General features: G+C 39.7%; 1 long non-coding RNA gene across 1 annotated transcript in view; it reads right to left on the minus strand.

Annotated features, from left to right (window-relative positions):
- Window positions 1-20,743, minus strand: part of LOC311241746 — a 290,524-nt gene extending 269,781 nt beyond the window's left edge. The window contains exon 1 of the long non-coding RNA XR_014620570.1: window positions 20,398-20,743. This is a non-coding gene — a long non-coding RNA (uncharacterized lncRNA). The remainder of the gene's footprint in view (window positions 1-20,397) is intronic.
- Between the last annotated feature and the right edge of the window lie 1,776 nt (window positions 20,744-22,519).

The raw sequence follows: 22,519 nt of genomic DNA on the forward strand, positions 1-22,519 counted from the left end.
TCTACAATTATGAACAAAGCGGGGCTCGCAACTCACTTTTGATGCTCCAAAGGTGTTTAATTGTGACAAAGATAGCAGATACAACGCTTCCACCCTTCCGGTCTTTTTCAAGTGCCGGAAGGGTCGAAACGTTGTATCTGCTATCTTTGTCACAATTAAACACCTTTGGAGCATCAAAAGTGAGTTGCGAGCCCCGCTTTGTTCATGTACTACTGTTTTTACAGTTTGGCTCAGCACCAAGGAACGGAGGAAGTGCGTTATAAATTTTTCTGAAGGATCTATAATTATCACATATAAATAAAGTCAATGTCACGGTCACATAACATTCTCTCTCTATATATATATAGCCTTTTCCCCCCACAGTAGTATTCACCAAATAATCAAATATATAACATTGCCCTTTAACAAATTTATTTATATCCATAGGACAAGGGCTGGACTGGGACAAAAATAATCGGCCCTGGCATTTTTTGGCCCAGACCGGCCCACCACAATCGGTCAGACACCACCCACCAGTACACCATCCTTGCGGTCCCCTTAACCCTTGTGCCTTGTTAGGTAACTGACAGAGTTGTCACGTTAGTGCATGAAAAGATTGCATCACGTTCAAGGTCATAAAAAACGTAATTTGTAATATTTCGTTCCAATTCTTTTTTCATTAATACCACTATGAACCTAACTCAACATATCTATCAAAGATTCCAAATATTTCCGTTTGTAGGGTTAGGGTTAGGGTTGGGGTTGGGGTTAGGGTTAGGGTTGGGGTTGGGATTAGGGTTAGGTTAGGGGACTGTTGAGCAGATGTTGGGGTGGGCACGGGCACAGGGATGAGATTTTACCTTCTCCTAATCTTTCTGTCTGGGTAACCCTAACCCCCTAATGGCAAGAAATAAACCACTATGGATGGTTTGAAAGCTAATATTGTTAACTTTTGTGTTAGAGGGTTTCAAAATCTAATCTTTTCAAATTCTGTGAATATATGGAAAATAAGCAAACGGACACAATTTCATGACATAATAATCAACACAGCCATTGTTGTACACAGAAACACAAAGAAATATAGGCAAAAAACACAAAATAGTCGCTAAGGGGGCAGAAGAGTTAAATATGCGTACGTACTGTACTATTCCCCCAACCCACTACAAAGCTGGGTAGTAAGTAGGGATGCACCGAATGGGAAATTCTTGGCCGAAACCGAAGAATATGATTAATATAATTATAAATATATATAATGTATTTATTTTTTACCAATGTTGTTCAGCTACCTGATTATGGCAAAATACATGATTATGGCAAAACTTAACTTAAATAATATTAAAAATCACTATTATGGGGTCCATAAAACATTTATTCAGCACTTTTTTTTTAAGATTTATTTTTTAGCGTTTATCGCTTTTTGCTACTGGGCAGTCCAGTAGAGAAAGAGAGAGAGAGAGAGAGAGAGAGAGAGAGAGAGAGAGAGAGGAGGAACGGGAGACAGAGTGGGGGGAAGACATTCAGCAAATAACGACGGGTCCGGGAATCGAACCCGGGTCGGCCGTGCCGCGACTCAGCGCGTTATGTGGTTCGCCACTGGGGCACCCTTATTCAGCACTTTTTAATGCATACATTCATTCCAGACTGACTGCTGAAAGATTGTACAATTTAAACATTTTCTCTTTGCATACAGCAAAATGTGCATTAAAGTCAAGTGCATTTTCTTTTCTGTAGGATAACTACAACAAAGTGCATTCAGAACAAAGTGCATTCAGAACAAAGACAAGGTGCTTTAAAACTGCATAAAGATCTAGGCCAGTAGATAATATATAGAAAATAATATCTCCTTTCAAGTCTTACTGGACAAAATTAGGTTTGAATTTCGAGCTTCCTAGTTGCCGTAGTTGATGATGTCACACTAGGATATCAACACAGAGTTGGAAGCTGGAGGAGCTCGATGCATGATGAAGCAATATAAAGAAACAAATAGCCAATACATGTGAAGTTATCTTTGAACCAAGCTTCGTCAATATACCCCCCCCCCCCCCCCCTTTCCTCACTAATGGAACTGGTGTCGTGGAGTCACTCTGCTGTGTAGGGTACGGCTAACGTTAGTTAGCTTGGCGGCTACGGTTATAGTTAGCTTAGCGGCTATGATATGATATGATATGATATGATAAAAAATAGGGAAACAAGTCCAGGCAGGCACTCCAGGTTTTTCACATTTATTGGCAGCCTGAAATCATATGACATTTCGGTGTGAACACACCTTCTTCAGAATGGCTTGCATGAAGCATGAAGGGTAAGTGACCAAGTTTATACAAGTCAAACAGGAAGTGACAACATAGGAAGTGACAACACATTCCAACAAGAAATCTGCACAAGAGTACAAAATACCACTTACACAAGCACAACCAGATGTAAATCAAAAAGATATATCTATAATTTATATATATTATACAGAGTAGGCCTACATCTTAAACTACTGAAATATAAACACTCTCATGACCCATAGAAGCCGTCTTTCAATTATAAATATAAAGAATGATAAATGAAAATAAAAATTATTAATAAACAATCGAATGAAATGAAATAATCAAATGAAACAGGTCAAACTTTTTCCTCATTGAGGCCTCTAGGCTCTAGAACAATCCAGAAAGTGAATATTTCCCTTTGTAGCAAGAGCCTGTCTCTGTCACCCCCTCTGGGTGGTCTCAAGACTTGCTCTAAACCTATGTGTTTTAAGCCAGAAATATCATGTCCTAACTTATTAAAGTGCCTTGCAACTGAAGACTTCGTCATTTCTTCTTATAGAAAATGTTTGCTCAGAAATTCGATTTTTAAAAATGTCTTCTTGTTTTTCCAACATAGTAAAGGTTGCAAGGACATTTAAGCAAGTAAACCACAAAATCAGAATTACACAGGGTATCTGGAGGTTTAGCCCAGTCAGATTTAAGGCTTTTTAATACCTTTTAATGCCACTCAGAATGAAATTTAATACCAATTTCACAATAACAAAAATCACGCAACGACACCAATTAGTTTAAGTTTAGGGACACATTGGTCCAAAGATGTTTATTAAAACATAAAGGAGTAACTGCATGGATTGGATGAAACAAAAGGGTGACAAACATAAATATCTCTCTGTCTCTCTCCACTCTTCTCTCTCTCATGTCAGAAGTCACGTCACCTCGCTGGCAGACCTCTCTCTCTCTCTCTCTCTCATCACCTCACCGGCAGACTGCCGTCCCTCTCTTTCTATGTCTCTCTCTTCAGGGGTTTTGCTGCCACTTCCTCCATTAGAACAGATTAGATTAGATTCAAATGTATTGTCATTAAACAGCACTTAGTACAGTTGTACAGTACAACTAAAAGAAGTTTGGCCTTCAACCAGAGTGCAACTGTAACAGTAAAGTGCAAAAGTAATATACAATGTACAGGTGATTAAACTGGGTATATAGAATATATTCATTAGTACTACTATTGAGTAATAGTGCTAGTCAGATGTATGTCTAATGTAAGTCCATTATTAAGCCCATCACCAAATCTGCAAAAGCTGACCTAGAGTCCCACAAAATTACAGAGGTATTAGTTTGATCAGTACAGTTTATAAATTATATTCAAGTGTTCTTTTTATATTTTATTTTTTATTTAAACTTTTCTTTATTACATTTTCCATTATTCATACAATCCTTTTACATGTTTTCCACATCATATGATACAAAAACAAAACTATACGGATTATTCATACCGTCTTTTTATATGTTTTCCACATCACATCATTGCGATTCAAAACTAAAAGGATAGGAAAACCAACCTGAAAAAATAAATATCATATATGAAATAATAATAAATAGCAATAAAAAATGTAAATACAACCCCCCCCCCCAAAAAACACAAAGAAAGTTACAGTCTAGCACTTTAAAAAAGCCTTTGACTGGATTAATAGAGAGCTTTTGGATTATAAATGAATTTGTTCTGGTATTGATGGTCTATTTTATAAGGCTATCAAAAGCCTGTATAAGGCCCCATCTGCCTGTCTGCAGCTGAATGCTGTTAGGTTCCCCATTCGGTGTAAAACAGGGAGATGTGCTTTCTCCCACTTTGTTCGCCCTTTATGTTAATGACCTGGTGCAAGAAATTAAGCAAGCCAATCTTGGTATTCCAATAGATAATGTAACTAAGGAAGATGGCGCCGGTGTTCGTCTCGCTCGTCATGAAGCAGCGCGTGGGATGGACCACGGTGTAAAACCAGAAGATGGCGCCGGTGTTCAAGTCATCGCTCATCAAACTACACACGTGGAATGACGGCATCTGCGTAAAGTTTAAACTCACATTCTTCACCATATATTTGCAAAAAATAAATAATAATAATAATAATAATAATAATAATAATAATAATAATAATAATAATAATAATAATAATAATAATAATAATAATAATAATAATAATAATAATAATAATAATAATAATAATAATAATAAATAATAATAATAATAATAATAATAATAATAATAATAATAATAATAATAATAATAATAATAATAAATAAGTAAACTAGCCTGGTTTAAATAAGTAAACCAGCTTGGTTAAAATAAGTCAACTAGCCTGGTTTAGATAAGTCAACCTGCCTAGTTAAATAAGTAAACTAGCTTGGTTAAATAAGTCTACATTTATAACTAAGCAATTAATTAAGTAATCGCACATCAAGTAATAATAGTAAGGCTTATACACTTATTATCCTCACATATTCACTTGACATTTACATATAGCCTACAACATGTCACGTAAAGGAGAGATTACTGAGCTAGAACAAGGCAACAATGATACAATAGCTCAAAAGGAGCAGGTTATCGAACAGGTTAGGGATAAACCCAGAAACAAAGAAGATTCCCAAGAGCAGCCTGAAAAGTGTAAAGACGGCAACGCTGCTGAAAGGAATACAAGAAAAAGTTAAAGAATCATAACTCTGACAGAGAAGGGCAGAGAGATGCAAGAGGAGAAAATTATAGGACTCCAACGAAGGTTCCAATTCGTATATAAGAGATGGAAAAGAAATGTGAGAGGCGCCAAGGAGATACTATCGCAAACTGAGATAGTAACTAAGGAACTCGAAACAGTCATTACTGAAACCCGTGGTTTCTCCGCTGACGTCCAGCGCGCATATGAAGAATTACGACAAGTTGAAATGCCAGATCAGGAAACCCGTCCAGCGAGTCGATCTGTGCTCACAAACATCCCTGTTCATCTGCAAAAGAGCCTCAAGCCGACTGTATGGACATACACCTGAAGAAGAAGATGACTATCCTGAAGACGGTTCTCTATTCGAAGGAAGCAACCACTCTCTCTTCTCTAACTCAAAGAAGACCTCTGTACGATCAAATGGGTCCACAGTAAGACGTCAAGAAGCTGCTGCCGATGCTGCTGCAGGCCAAGCTGTTCTCAAGCTAACAAAAGAGCAAGACCAAGAACAAAGAGAAATACAGCGGCTGGCGGAGGAAGCTAAAAAACAGATAGCCGAACAAGAAGCAGCAGCTGTTAAGCGTCGCTTGGAGAGAGAGTTGAAAAGAAGAATGCAGCAAGAGAAAGAGGAAGCTACAATCAAAGCTCAATTGGTATTGCAGCATACAGCCCTCCAAAGAATCTGGATGAAAGGAAAAGAAGGGTACAGCAACTGGAGGAAATGAAAAGTCTAAATGCAGCCCAAGCGAGAATCCAAGTGTACGACCAAGTGGCGACAACAGAAGAAGAGAAGCTAAACATCGAAGTGGATAGTGAGAGGAGAACAGTCAACCAAATGCCTGTTCCTACAAGTCCTCCTTCCCCGTATGTGCTCTCTGCACCAACAACTGTAGTCCCCTTCCTGGGTGAAAGTACTTCAGAGCTCGTCAGGAACCTGGCAGATGCAGTGAGTTCAAACAGAATCCCCATTCCTGTACCTGTAGTGTTCAAAGGGGATCCAGTACTGTACAGTGACTGGAAACTATCATTTCAAACTCTGATAGATCAGAAGAACATCCAGGAAAATGAAAAGATCTACTATCTCCGCAAGTATGTAGATGGAGAAAGGCGATCAATGGCTATTTCCTACTCGGCACAGAGAACGCTTATGTTGCGGCGTGGAAGCTTTTGAACCAGAGGTATGGAAACCCATTCACTATCGCACAGTCCTATAGAGAGAAGCTCAACGCGTGGCCCAAGATCGGACACAAAAACAGCCTCGAGCTCAGAAGTTTAGTTGATTTTCTCCGCAGTTGTGAGGCGGCTATGATTCACATAAAAGCCCTGGAAATCCTGAACGTGTCACGATCAGGGCTCGAGCCTGCCAGATGAGGAGCAATCAGCGCGGCTGCAAGGGATCACCTAATCAAGAGGCTCCTATATCAACTGGCAGATCCTGTCATCCGGTGTCGCAGTGTTAAACTGCCTTCCCAGGTACGACGTCTCGACCTGAAGCCCTGCTACCCGCTCTTGTTGTTATTCCCTGTTCTAACCTCCCTCTCTTGTGCCCAATGACCTCCGTTCCAGCGTGCCCATCTGGACCCCTGGTGCTGGACTACGGAGTTCCTGTTCTCAACCCCGACACAGCCGGTGTCTACCTTCCTCCCGCACTGCACTAGGAGTAGGGATGGGAATCGAAAACCGGTTCCCATTGGGTAATTGGCCGATGCCTGGAACCGTGTGGCTCCTGTGACTTTCGATTCCCTTATCGCTGCCTACAGTTGCGCAATAACGTTACGTTACCATGTAGCCATGGCAGACTCTATTTGATTCCTTAAGGGCTCGAAATTGCCTGGGTTTTGGTAATATGCTCCCGAAATGCTCCCGCTGTTTGGCTACTTCTATGTGCAGTGAAAACTACTTGAATGCTTTAGAACATTGTCATTGATTTAGTTTAGGGTGAGCTAAAATTAGCCGCGGAGCTAACGTGAGCTAACGTGAGCTAACGCTATTTAATCAACCTCACAAAGAGAGATAAACAGCTGACAGCGGATAGTACAGGTACAAATACAATAAAACAGCAGGTGGGGGCTGTTGTGTAAACCTTGTACTCTTTAGTTCACATATAATGAGAGACGCGAGTGCTTGTTTACAAGTCTGTAAAGTGTAAACCAGGAAGTACAGTGGTGCAACATACAAATGTGTCCGTGTAGCAACACAAGCCAATACATAAAGGACAGGGGCCCGGGGAGCTCTCTCTCTCTCTGTGTGTGTGTGTGTGTGTGTGTGTGTGTGTGTGTGTGTGTGTGTGTGTGTGTGAGAGAGAGAGTGTGAGTGAGAGACAGAAGTCAGAGGAATAACAACCTGTTATTCAATAGATTAAATTAGTTTAAGAATAAAAAAATAAATACATTTTAAGAGAATCTCAAATACATTATTTTATCTAAGTGTAGGCTATAGTTAATGTTTTATTTTTTACAGTTTTTGTATTTTTCTGACATGGGGGCTCAACAATAAATGACAATCAGAAATGTCAAGTTGCATGTTGTTATTCTAACCAGCTTAGACCCCGACGCTCTGCATCTTCTGGCCGCCTCAGACCTACTCCTATCCGAGCTCCGGGAGGGTCATCAAAGAGAAGTCGCCTATTCTCAGTCCTTGCCCCACAATGGTGGAATGAACTACCCACCCCAGTTAGGACAGCCGAATCACGTCCAATCTTTCGCCGTCGACTAAAGACGCACTTCTTCAACCATTATCTGAATAAAAAAATATATATCTAACCCTAACTAACCGTACTGTCATGCACTTGTCCTAATAAACTAACCTACACTGTAGCACTCAACACTTTGATGAACATTGTTGCTCAGCTGATAGAGTTGTGCCCTTCCTGATGGCTTGTCGTACAGAACTTGTAAGTCGCTTTGGATAAAAGCGTCAGCTAAATGACTAAATGTAGTTCTGTTGCATTTCCAATTTATTTATTTAAATTATAAATTGATCAGGTATCGATAAGGGAATCGATAAAGAATCGAATCGATAAGCAGAATCGATAATGGAATCGTATCGATAAAATCCTATCAATTCCCATCCCTAACTAGGAGTGCACCTGCTCAAGGAACATTCTCTCATACTGCACGAGGAGTGCACCTGCTCAAGGACCATTCTCTCGTACTGCACAAGGAGTACCCCTGTGCTACCCCCCCAAGAACATTCATCCCCATCTGTTGTACATTCCTGCATGTGATTCTTGTCTGCTTGGGGGGAAACAATTAAAACACCCTAAACCGCTCCATTCTCTCTACTCCTGTGTTCGCTATTGGGCTCCACAAGAACCCCTATCCTCACAGAACGATTGTAACGAGAATAGGAAGATTATCTCCAAGCTTCCAGACTGGTTGATGGCCAGGTGGAGTCGAAAGTCTGTTGAAATGGAAGATCGGAATGGCCATTTCCCAACCTTCAGCCAGTTCATCGCATTCCTGATTTGCGAAAGTACTGACTACAAGCTCAAACGAGAAGGCGGTCATGACATGTGTCTTCTGCAAGAAGGATGGACACACCTTGCTCAAATGCAGAAGGTTCATGAAAGAAGGAGAACAAGAGAAAACCACCTTTGTTAAAGAGAACAAGCTGTGTTTCGGTTGTCTTAAGCCTGGCCATCTCTCAAAGAATTGTAGCAGAAGGAGTGAGTGCGACGTGTGCCACAAGCGGCACCCTACATCCCTGCACTCGGATAGAGCCAAAGAATACAGGAAACCTACACACGTCAGAGAAAGGGAAGATCAAGGTAAAGAGGAACCTAAATCGACGCCTCCTGAAATACCCACTACAGCGGCTACAACTCACAGAGCTATCGTTGGTAATGTTGGCGCGATCACCTCTGCAATAATCCCAGTCTGGCTCTCATCAACAACCTGTCCAGCAGAAGAAGTCCTTGTGTACGCGCTGCTGGACTCCCAGAGCGACTCGACCTTCATTCTAAGGGAAGTCGCCGACACGTTGAAAGCCAACAAAGACCAGATCAAGTTACGACTCACCATGATGACTGCAACCTCGACAGTAAACTCCCTAAGAGTGAGCAATCTACAAGTCTTTGGCTACAATACAGGCAAGACGATATCCCTGCCATTAAGCTGTTTTGGCACTTACCCCTTTTCTGCTTACCTTTACCCTGAAATAGGATTTTTTTTTATTTTGTCTGAAAGAGATACTTACCTGGTGAATCCAATTGATCTTAGAGACATATCCTTTGAAGTATGTGCAATACGAAATTCCACATTCTATTAGTATGCGCAATAAGAAATTCCACATTCTATTAGTATGCGCAATAAGAAATTCCACATTCTATTATTATGTGTAATTGGTGGGAGTGTAACTGCAGCTATGGTTAACAGTTGGTTAATATAGTTATATTCGTTTACAATTTTATATGCTTATTTTTGCATATTAATAATAATACACATGATTGTATTTCATTGTATTTCATATGGGTTTATATAAGATGTATGAGTGGCGCATGATTTCTCTTTGTTTGTGCAATTATCTTAGTCTCACGAGACTTGGTTCCACTTAATATCCGGTGACGTGTTTCCGCCTTCCTTCTCTGAGGGATGGATATATTGACTTTTCTGTCGATCAAAACAAGTAAAAGATAGTTGTCTACAAGACAATCTACCAAGACAAAGATTAAAGACACAACACCAGAACGTATCGATGTTCTCTTATACTGGCACGCAGCCAATAAGGTATTGATTGTTATGAATGATGATTTGTTATATGTGACGGTTGATGTTTTAGCTATGGTTTTGATGGACTTTCAATTGCTAATGGTATCATTTGTATGCATTTGTATGTTGTACAGATTTTACGGTTTGGATGGAGATTGGACAAAGCTTCATTAAAATCAGTTCAAGAAATCTACTTGTGTTAATTGCGTCGTGCCCGGAGGATGTCACAGATAATATAATCCTAAGTACCGTACTTTTCGGACTATAAGCCGCGGCTTTTTCCCCAATTTTTCGACCCTGCGGCTTATATAACGGTGCGGCTTATATGTGACTCGACGTGACCAAACCCGAAAATGTTAAAATCTAAATATTGCTTTTTTGACTGCATTGAAATGTTATTTATCTGTTCCCTTATTTGCTAAACTTAATACAACTTGTAAATGAGTTAATTCTTGTTATTTGTCCGACAGTATTGTGTCCCAATGCTAATTACATATGGTAATTAAACATTAAAACACCTGCGGCTTATAGTCCAGTGCGGCTTATATATGTACACATCATTCAATTTAGCTGCTGTGGCTTATAGTCAGGTGTGGCTTATAGTGCGAAAAGTACGGTATTTTATTGAACGCTGATGATATTGTTCTGTTTGCAGAAAATTAAGCAAATTTACAAAACATGTTGAATATTATCAGTTCTTGGTGCAGGAAATGGAGACTTGCGATTCACAGTGAAAAAACACAGATTATGCACTTCAGGAAAAAACATGAACAACAACGCCCCTGATTTACACATATTCTTATAAATATCTTGGTTTCATCTTTAATGAGTACATGAGCTTCATAGAAGGAAGGAAAATACTGTCTGAGTCAGTAGGAAAGGCGCTAGGGGTGTGTTGAGTAAAATGAAAGTGTGCACTGACCTTGGGTTTTCAACATTTACACAATTATTTGATTTAATGGTGGGTTCTGTTTATGCTGCTGGAGTATGGGGTTTTGATGATGCACCTGAATGTAATGCTATCCAGAACCGTGCCATGAGATACTTCATGGGAGTCCATAAATATACACCAAAAGGGGCTATAAACGGGGACATGGGTTGGGGACTCATGCTTGGTCAAGCAAAAAGGTGAAATGGTTATGTTATGTCAAGTCAAGTCAAGAGTTTTATTTGTCACGGCATACAAGCCTACAGTGAAATGCGGGGGGTCATTTGGCAGCTGGAACCACCTGGCAGCTGCCAAATGACAGGGTGACAAAAAAGATATTTAACTGGGACAGAGCACACGGTCATCCCTGGTCAAGACAGATGTCCATGATTTCTTCTTTTGCTGACTTAAGTATGATTTTTATGAACAATCTGCAGTGTAAGATTCACATAATTAAAACAAAATTATCAACAATACATAAGTGGAAGGTGGAAATATGGAAAAAACCTAAACTTAGAAAATATGTTGTAATTAAAAATGAGTATTTTACTGAACCTTATGTAATGTTAAACTTAAAGAGAAGACACAGGTCTGTGTGCCCAGTTGAGGTCTGGCACCCTGCCATTGGCTGTGGAAGTGGGTAGATTCCAAGGTAAACCTGAGGAGGAGCGGTTGTGTGTTCTATGTGATCTGGGAGTGGTGGAAGATGAATATCATTTTGTTTATTATTGCCCTTTGTAGACCGATTTAAGGAGGGCTTTATTTGAGAAAATTCTAATTGTAAATCCGGATTTGTTTTGTGTCTGTGTCGTGTATATGTATGTATTGTATATGAATTCCTCTTGTTTCTTTGTTTACATTTTTTGTGGCCATCTTGGTCTATATGTCATAATCTTTTAAGTAATTTGTCAAGTATACTATTATATACTTATTGTTTATGTGTCTTGTAAGCCCATATGGGCTGGGCATACACCTGTATGTAAGACACGAAAATAAACATCAAATCAAATCAAATACAAATTTACAGAGTTGTATTATAGTATTAATTAATGTGTACAGTGATACAGGTATAAAGACACTAAGACACCCACCCACCCCCTCCTAATGTACAGTCTCCTCCCCATCATATGTATATATTTTCTGTTAGGATCTCTGGGTAACAGTACTGTATATTTGCATATTGTATATCACTGTCACAAATGTAACTATTACTAGTACTATATACCTGTATGTCATGTATGTCCCTATATGTCATAAAAGTCATGATGTCACGTATGTTGTGTATGTCATAAATGTCACTATGAATTGAAAATGGGGTACCCTGATGTAAACAAGACGAAAGTCTTTCTCTGGTCTGCATCCCCTTAACAATTGTGTGTAATGAGCCGTACTGTAATGTACCCATTCTGCAATCTGTTAAATAAAGTTTTCATTCATTCAAGTCGTACTAGCCAGCAGCATAACTAAGAGTAAGTAAGAGATATGTACAGATATAGATATAGTATTAATAGGTTGCAGGTAGTCCTACCTGAGATGGCGCAGCTGAGGTGGAGGCAGGGGCCGAAAAGAAATGTGAAATACTAGTTTGCAGGCGGGTTTAGAGGCATGCTTAGCGCTCAGCATGTGCGACTCGACTGTTTTCACTCCCATCGTCCCCAGTTTAAAATATTTTTTGCGGAGTTTGCAGCGGGCCTCGTAATGGTCTTTGACTGGGACCAACCATGATGCAAACACTGGGTTGTCGAGCCAGTTCTCGTTAAATTTGCACTTTCCCATAAGTAAACGTAACTTGCTAACGTTAGCTATAGACTCCGTTGCTGAAATAGTTCCCGGCAAACATAAGGACCTCTGTAGGTTCCGCTCCATTCCGGTCTGCGTGATGCTACAACACTGTAAATAAAAAGTCAGACTTTATCTCCCGTTACCCATTTTCCCCCAGATTTCATAATGAAACATAAGATGACATGGCATTTTATCATTCCTGTCTATGGCATGTTTAAGACCTCTGAATGATGGATTTAAGACATTTGAACCCTTTCACTGCCACACGACAGCCGGTTGTGCATCGCCGTCGGTTGTGTGATAGTAAAGGGTTAACCTTCTGTCATGTGGCAGTGAAAGGGTTAAGACAAATTAAGGCCTTAATTGTTGATAAACAAATGTAAGACTTTAACGCATTGTGCCCATCATTATACCCAATCTGCCACCATTGTAAGCCTATGGAGATGTTTACCTTCTTTGCAGGGCTATAACTTTTTAAATATTATAGCTATATTGACATTACTATGGCCCATTCAACATCGATTATCTATCGTTCAGGATGTGGGAACGTTATATTTTTTCATTCATACATTGTTGTGTTAATACCTTCGAGAATATAAGTATGTTTTAAGCTTTTCTGCTGTAATTCCAAAAACGTTAGTTATAGGCCCTGACGCATATGATAGATTATCAATTGGCGTTCTTTCCTATACACGCTATATATAAAAAATTCAAATGCATATGATCGGTATACATTATGCTTCATCATGCGTGATGGAAAGGGGGGGGGGGGGTCGTTTATAATTCCTTGATCGTCAGTAACGGCTTTATTTAGTATGGGTTGATATATTGATCAGACTGATTGCAAACAAGGAAATGGACAATCGGGCTGAAAATAACGTTAGTGTCCTCTTACCGTTCGCCGATAAGACTGGAGGAAAAATATCCCAATTATTTGACGCCGATCTCCTAGATCCATTTCCGGTTTGTATGGCGCAATAAACGCCGAAATCATATCGATTATTGCGTTTCGAAAGCGATCCAAATGCACTCGAGTGTTTGTCTGGAACCACGTAACAAGATATAACTGCCGGAGGGATTTCCTCGACGTGCCGATCGCCACTTCCGGTTTGACGTGAGTGTAACTCGCCCGACCATCCACCAGGCGGCGGTATTGAGGCGTTGCAATCTTAGACAGGGTGCCGCTGCAGTCCGGAGGGAGGCTGGATGAATTATGAATGCCATGGCGAAAAAATGAAATATTGATCCCAAAAACGATTTACGCCGTTGTTGCCGTTCAATGCATGGCGGGCAATAACGACTTACGCCGTTCTTGGCGGACAATGTGTTAATACTTTAAGGATCCGCGGACACCCTGATTACAGGTGATTTTGCCCAGGCTCTTGCTACAAAGGGAAAACTTTTATATTCACTTTCTGGATTGTTTAGAGCAGTGGTCACCAACCCGTCGATCTTGATCGACTGGTCGATCTTTGAGACTGTCCCTGTAGATCTCTCCATGAAAATAAAAAATAAAAAAATTGATTATTTTTTATTTATTTTTTTTATCTTACCCTGAGAGTCCACATTACAGTTCTACTTTTGTTTTGATGTGATAAGTGATGCTGCACTTAGCATTGACTGAGAAAGTACACATACAGTTCTACGTTTGTTTTGATGTGAAAATTATGCTGCACTTAGCACTGACTGAGAAAGTACACATTACAGTTCTACTTTATAAAATGCTAATTGTAAATATGTTTGTCAATGTTAATAATATGAGAAAGTCCACATTACAGTTCTACTTTTGTTCTGATGTGAAAAGTGATGCTGCAGTATAGTATATATAGTATGAGCTCTGCCAACGACGAGAGGGCCTACCTGGAAGAGGTCAAGGTCCTGGCGGGATGGTGCCAGGATAACAGCCTCTCCCTGAACGTCAGCAAAACAAAGGAGATGATTGTGGACTTCAGGAGGTCGGGGGTCAAGGACTACAGCCCCCTCAGCATCGACGGGGCACCGGTTGAGAGAGTCAACAGCTTTAAGTACCTCGGAGCCTACATATCCGAGGACTTGACATGGACCACACACATTGACAGTGTTGTGAAGAAGGCACGACAACGCCTCTACTTCCTCAGGCGCCTAAGGAAGTTCCAAGTCAGTCAGAAGATCCTTAAGAACTTCTACTCATGTACAATAGAGAGCATCTTGACTGGCAACATCACCTCCTGGTTTGGGAATAGCACTGCACAAGACCGAAGCAGACTACAAAGAGTGACACGTTCAGCCGAACGCACAATTGGAGGGGGGCTCCCCACCCTCCAGAACATTTACAACAAGCGTTGCAAGGGCAAGGCTAAGAGAATCATTAAAGACTCCAGTCACCCGAACAACTGCCTCTTTGAACTGCTGCGGTCAGGCAAGCGATACCGGAGTCTCAAGGCGAGCACAGAAAGACTCAGAAGAAGCTTCTATCCCCAGGCCATCAGACTGCTAAACGAACAATGAACACTACACAACAACAACCACCAAACGCACATAGCACACACATCCACACGCACACACTCACTTTAAACAGACACACTGTAGCACCCACTCCACACACTTTATAGCACACACCCACTTTAAACAAACACACTGTAGCACCCACTCCCCACACTTTATATTTATTGATGAAGGATTGCACTACAACTCGTACACCTTACTGTAAATTGTACCTAAATTGTACCTCATCCCATTTCTGCTTTGCACTATATAGTACTGTACATTAGTACACTGCATAGTATTGTATATTATATGGTAACTCAGAACATTGTACATATGTCTATACCGAACACTGACCTCATTTTCTTCTTCTAAACTACATGCTATACTATGTTATTTGATACTATCTTGTCTAGCACAGTCTCTGGAGCGTAACAGTAAGAAGCATTTTGTATGAAAGTATTCTGTACTTCTGTATGACAACTATTAAAGAAACTTGAACTTGAAACTTGAAACACTTAGCACTGACTGCACTTAGCACTGACTGAGAAAGTACACATTGCAGTTCTACTTTATAAAATGCTAATTGTAAATATGTTTGTCAATGTTAATAATATGAGAAAGTCCACATTACAGTTCTACTTTTGTTTTGATGTGAAAAGTGATGCTGCATAAGATGACTGCACTTGACGTTTTAATGTTGGACCAAAGCATTGCATGTTATTAGAATACAGGCAAATAAAAGTAATTTAGTTTAAAGTACAATCTTGGCTGTCTTTTTCTCTCAACGCTTCAATAGGTAGATCTTGCCCTCACAAAAAAAAATAAAGTGATATTGGGCTTAAAAAGGTTGGTGACCACTGGTTTAGAGCCTAGAGGCCTCAATGAGGAAAAAGTTTTGACCCGTTTCATTTGATTATTTCATTTCATTCGATTGTTTATTAATTTTTTTTATTTTCATTTATCATTCTTTATATTTATAATTGAAAGACGGCTACTATGGGTCATGAGTGTTTATATTTCAGTAGTTTAAGATGTAGGCCTACTCTGTATAATATATATAGATATATCTTTTTGATTTACATGCTTCTGAAAAGGTTGTGCTTGTAAGTGGTATTTTGTACTCAGATTTCTTGTTGGAATGTGTTGTCACTTCCTATGTTGTCACTTCCTGTTCGACTTGTATAAACTTGGTCACTTACCCTTCATGCTTCATGCAAGCCATTCTGAAGAAGGTGTGTTCACACCGAAATGTCATATGATTTCAGGCTGCCAATAAATGTGAAAAACCTGGAGTGCGTGCCTGGACTTGTTTCCCTATATTTTATATATAGTATCAGAGGTTACAGCACCCAGTGTCAAGTCTAGTGAGGCAAGCGCGTTCTACTACTTTTTTCACATGATATGATACATTTATTTATATTGCACCCCTCAACCAATAGTTACATCGGCCCGGGGCGCATCCCGGGAAAGAAAGAGAAACAGAAAAAATACATGCAGGTAAACCAAGCCCATTGCTCGCTTCAATTCAATTGAAGGTCTGAGCTGGTCTGTGTCTAATGAAATGTGTTTTGATTACATCACAACATTTTAGGTTACGAACGTAACCCTGTTCTTTGACATTCTGTGATATTTTTTCGAATGCCGAAAGGGCCTTTTTTAACCATTTTCGCCGAATATTCGGTGCATTCCTAGTAAGTAGTAAGTGCCATGGACAAGTGGACCAGTGCAAGTGGACCAGTGTACTTACTCGCTCTTGGCTGAATCTTGTTTTGGGTGGTGATGTAAAAACACCTGCATCATAGCAGGCTCAGGACGGGCAAAGTAGTCTACAGCCTGTTCATCCCCGTCTCTCTCCTCCACAACCTGGCTTGACTAGACATAAGGAGAGAGAGAGAGGATTACAATTAACTGGCACATTCAGGTCCACAATTGTTGGACTTCCCTGACAAAAAAAAATATCTGCAAAAAGCTGTACAATTTAAACAATACCATACTGGTATTGTACCAAATTGTTGTTTATTCAATTAATGCATGGAGCTGCTCGATCTTATTTAATTTGATACTAACTACTCAGTTCATACAGATTTAAAGTATCCAAATATCAATGATGAATATTGCGTAAGGTTTACTCAGTTAATAGATTGTATATTTGGTAAGAAAACTTTTTTGGCACCATCTGGGTGGGCAAATTCTAGATGTGATTTTATTATACCTATACATCCCTAGATTATGTTTATGTGGACCTCAAATACCTCTTTACAGTTTTTTACGACTGCTTTAACGCATTTTGCACATCAGAGTTTCAATGAGCAAAACTCTTAACACAGAATGCTATACTGCTCATTTTGGGTTCAAAATGCAATATAGCATGCAAAATAAAAATACCAGTGTCAAATCAGAGAATAGTATATGCAAAAGCGTATAACAGCACCAAAACATTATATATTTCCAACAATTAAGTGAACAACTGAACCAAATTAGATTATATGTCCTGCAAAAGTGTATCATAGTGTCAGAACAGTGGATATGTTCCTCTTTGAAGTTTAATTATTGGTGCACTTTTCAAATACAATGGTCATTATCAAATTAAAGTACAGTAAAAAAGGGTTACTTGGTGCTTTTTCAATGTTCACCCAATAGTCGTGAGGCTGATTGACTGGATATTTTCAAAGACTCCGTTATCAGCTATTACAGTAACACAGAATGCTATACTGCACATGTTGGCTTCAAAATGTAATACAGCATGCAAAATTACCGTAAAATACCAGTGTCAAATCAGAGAATAGATTATGCTAAAGTTTACAGTATCACAGCACCAGAACAGTGGATATGTGCATCGTTAAAGTTTACTTATTGGTGCATTTTCAAATACAACGGCCATTATCAAATACAGTAATGCGGTCAAACACAGAATACTTGTTACCAAGAGACTATGCAATGGTAATTTCCTCATACAGTAACCCCTGTGATAGACTGCAGTATAATGCTTGTGTTTTTCTGAAAGATTATTTGATTTGAAGTTTACAGTAATTGTTACAGTAAAGAAAAATACATACAGTAAAGCTCTGTATTTTACAGTAAAAACAAAAACAGTTACAGTAAACAAACTATTGTAAAAAAAAAATCGCCATTTGGCCAAATAATTTCATCAACGTCACATCTGACCGCCATGTCTACAAGTGCCCTCTCCGGCTGCACAGAGAGAAGACGGCCACCTCCTCCACTTGGTGGTGCTCGTTCAGTTCTAATGTACAGTAAAGATAACAATTACAAAACATATTCACACGCACACCTTCAGTATTTATGAAATATACTGTAACAGACAACAATATAAATTTCACAATTACTGTAATTTCAATATACAGTTACTGTACAGTAAATTACACATATTGACTTACGGATTATCTCTCTTACTGTAAAAAATCAGATAATGGATGCCACCGTTGACCTGTTCAGGTTTGGCTGCCCCACCCTGCCAGCTTCAGCCAGTGTTAAACCTCGCTTTACTGTATTACGTCGTCAACAATTGTGGTTATAATTTCATTTGAGACAGATGTTCTTCTGCCTCCTTGACCACGACTCCGTCCATGACCCTGTCCTTCGTTGCCAACCTCAGCTGCACCAACTTGCTCCATTGCTTTATTGTATTGCAATGCTACTCAACTGGGCAAGGTTGTTGAAGGTAATGAGGCATTAGTACAAACACCTGTTGAATTGATTTAGTGATCTGTCTTTGTAGCAATAAGCAATTGAACATTGATGTAGTATTAGGTGGCTGTATTCTGAGAATGGAGCATATGATTTTGAGTTTGGCACTTTGTATTAAGAGTTCTGTACTTTAGATGTAAGCATAGCATTTAGTATCTTAGAGTATGCATTTTGAAAGTCAGTTTGGCAATTTGCATTTTGAGTTTTGCCCATTGAAACTCTGATGTGCAAAAGGCATCAAAGCAGTCGTAAAAAAAACTGTAACTTGTTGAAAAGGACTACAATATGGGACCTTTAAAACTATATCCGTTTCAAACCGTATCATTCAAATGTAACAACCTCAGAATGCTTGGTCTCTTTTAAACAAGAAAAGATGATTGCGGTGCTTCTGAGTGATCATTCTAAGTACAATGCCCTGAACACACATTTTAATTTCACTACATACAGTACTTAAATCAGAATCAGAAAGGTCTTTATTGCCAAGTAGTTTTCACATACAAGGAATTTGATTTGGTTGTTTTTGCTGCGACATTGACGGACAAACAATTATGGTTGAATAAAAAATAAAAAGGGTGGAATAAAATTAAATGGGATGTGGTTGAATGTGGATTTTCCCAGGGCATTGTATTTAGAATTATCACTCAGAAGCACCGCAATCATCTCCTTTTGTTTAAAGGAGACATTCTGAGGTTGTTACATTTTAATGATAGTTTGAAACAGGTATCGTTTTAAAGGTCCCGTATTGTAGTCCTTTTCAACAAATTAAATAGGTATTTGAGGTCCACTAAACATGTCTTTAGATTATGCATTCTAGCTGTATATTATATACCACTCTGTTTCAGTCCTGTTCCCAAGCCCTGTTTCTGTGTCTGTAGATTAGATAGATTAGATTAGATCAGAAAGGTCTTTATTGCGAGAGGGGCTAACCACTATTAAACGGTGAACAAAAATGTCCCAAAAGGTCTATCGCATAAAAAGATAATCTAGGGAACAGGGATGTATAGAAATTAATTACTGGCTTTATCCAATCTGTGGACTAATGTTCTGGAAATATATGCAAATTAATATATATTTATGTAGACAATGCATATACAAACATAACATTTCCAAAAATCTTTTACACAGAAAATAATTGTCTCAATGTAAGTAATGAACTGGGAAAGTGGGGGGGTTATATTTATTATGCAAAAAGTTTTACCCTTTTCAAATTTCCAGGTGGATCCAAAAAAAGTCCCCTGCTATATTCTGCTCCCCTCACGTAATTTGCTCACGGCTCGGGCTGTGGTTGATAGAGACATGATCGTAATCAGGTTATTGTGCTCTATCCCGAACACATAGAGACACCCCCGGGTCCATCAGAGCTTCCTACGCTGAGCTATCATAACTGTCGCACACCTACCGCATAATACCTCAGAAAAACCGCAACAGTGAGGCATTCACCGGTTGGGGGGTAGATGCGCAAAAGTTATGATACCTCAGCGTAGGAAGGTCCGATCGACTCGGGAGTTGTCTCTACGTGTTCAGGAGACGCAGTTAGTCAAACGTTAGCATGGCGATGTCTCTAAACCCCAGACAACCCAACCTACAACCGAATCTATGAAGGGGAGCAAAGTATGGCAGGAGACTTATTTTGCAAAAACTACGTTTTTTAACAAATGCACTCCATACCTTCAGCAGGTGATTCAATTCAATTCAAAACCCGTTATTAGTCCCGCAAGGGGCAATTTAGAGCATGATATGGCAAACAGCTGCATTTCTATTTCACGCGAACTGGTGTGGATTAGCTAGAAGGCTACTAGGCCTACAGCCTTTCATTCCACATAGAACAACGTGTTGAAAAGAAACAGACACAAACATCTCCATACCTGTGTTCCACACATCAGATGCACATCACTGGGTTTGGTGTGAAGCAGCTTGGTTCCAGCTGATCAACAGAACAGAACTTGACTGCAGTCAGCTGGAGCTCTGGAGCTGAGAGGAGAGAGAGCTAACAGGAGCTAGTAGCTAGCTGTACAGGAGCTAGCATTAGCCTACTTTCTCCCAGACTAAACTAATACAAAGTGGCTTAGTGGTCTTGGATCCGAACACAATGTACACAGGATGAGTGGAATGTTTTGCGGAACATGTAGCAACAAGTAGATACCGTTTAAAACACGAATGACAACTTTTATAAGCGTTTATCAGGCGGAGAAGATTCAGCTCACGTCACGTTCAGACACGAGTAGGGTATATCTGCAGAGCCGCACAACGGCTTCGGGGCTTGTACCTACTGCGCATGCGGATGAGGGGGGGGGGGCTCTCTCGCTCTCTCTCTCTCGCTCTCTCTCTCTCTCTCTCTCTCCTTGTTTACGACATACACAACATCGTCTTGTGTTACATTTGTGATTAATTTATTGATTTATTGATTGATTGATTGATTGAAGGGGATGCAGACCAGAGAAAGACTTTCGTCTTGTTTACATCAGGGTCCCCCATTTTCAATTCATCATAACATATGACATACTTGATTGATTGAATTGATTGATTGAAAAGTTTATTAACAGATTGCAGAATGGGTACAGTACAGTACATCTCAATACATACAATTGTTAAGGGGATGCAGACCAGAGAAAGACTTTCGTCTTGTTTCCACCAGGGTCCCCCATTTTCAATTCATCATAACATATATGACATACATGACATACAGATAGACAGTACTGCTACATCTATACATTTATGACATATCAGATTTGCAAATACAGTACTGTTTGTGATACAAAAGTGTCCAGAAAAGGAGTGTATATACATTTGGCGTAGAAACTGTACATTGGAGGAGGTTGGTGGGGTGGGGTTGGGTGGGTTGGGAGAGGGCTGTACATTGGAGGTGGGGGGGGGGGGGGGGGGGGGTTGGGTAGGGGACACACACACATTTTACACTGTACATTGGAATGTTGACAAAGCCTTACTTGGTCATTTACTGTACAACTAGGTTAGGACATTTGTAGGGGCCAGTTTCGAATTGCAGTCTCACGTAGGTGTTTTTTGAGAGTGTTTTTGAAGGTGGGTAGTGATTCACATTCCTTTACAGCTTTAGGCAGGGCGTTCCACATTGATGTGGCATAATTGCTAAACGTGTTTAGTCCCTTGTTTGAGCCGAATCTGGGTTTTACATGATTTGTGGAGCTCCCTCTGGTGTTGTGATCGTGGTATTCACTGACCTTTGGGAAGTATTTTGACATGTACATGGGTACCTTGGTCGCGTAGTGTATCTTGTAGACCACATGTACTACATGACATACAGATAGACAGTACTGTAATGTAAAATATACCAGCCATTGGATTACTGTTTTCTAAATTGGGGAGGCTTTTAATCGTCAAGGTAAGAGGATTTCAAGTCATGGTATCCATAAACTTCAATCGGTTCGGATCTTTTGAATGAATGAGAATGTAAACAAACACGGCGTCACGTTGAAATCACTGGCTGCGCTCAGAGAGGAGTGGTTGGGCAAAAAAATAGTTCAGAGTATATTTGCTTATAAAACGTAATTGTCTAATTCAATTTTTTATTTTTTTTCTCCACGTGGTGAATACACAGGTCACAACATGTTTACATGAACGTTTTGGAGTTGTATTTGCAATGTATTCTGCAATCTGTTAATAAACTTTTCAATCAATCAATCAAACTATACACTGTAAGGGAACGCCAGGCTCCGGCCCCGCCTCACTTCCAGTGATGAAGCTAAGCTATGCTAACGGAGCGACTGTTCCCTAAGCTAAATGCACGCACAGAGACAAAAAAGGTATGTATCTTCTTGTCTAACTCCAGGGAAGATGTTAAATAAGCTAATTTCCCAAAATGTTGGGAGTTTTCCTTTAAGTTTGTGACATACAAGATATGCAAATATGGTTAGAGTTACATAGATGGAGAGACTGTTAATTAACTGGTTAGAGTTACATCAGAATCAGTAAATAAGTTTCAAGTTCAAGTTTCTTTATTAGTTGTCATAC

Source organism: Notolepis coatsorum (genome assembly GCF_963971535.1).
Source record: "Notolepis coatsorum genome assembly, chromosome: 15".
Taxonomy (NCBI): Eukaryota; Metazoa; Chordata; class Actinopteri; order Aulopiformes; family Paralepididae; genus Notolepis; species Notolepis coatsorum.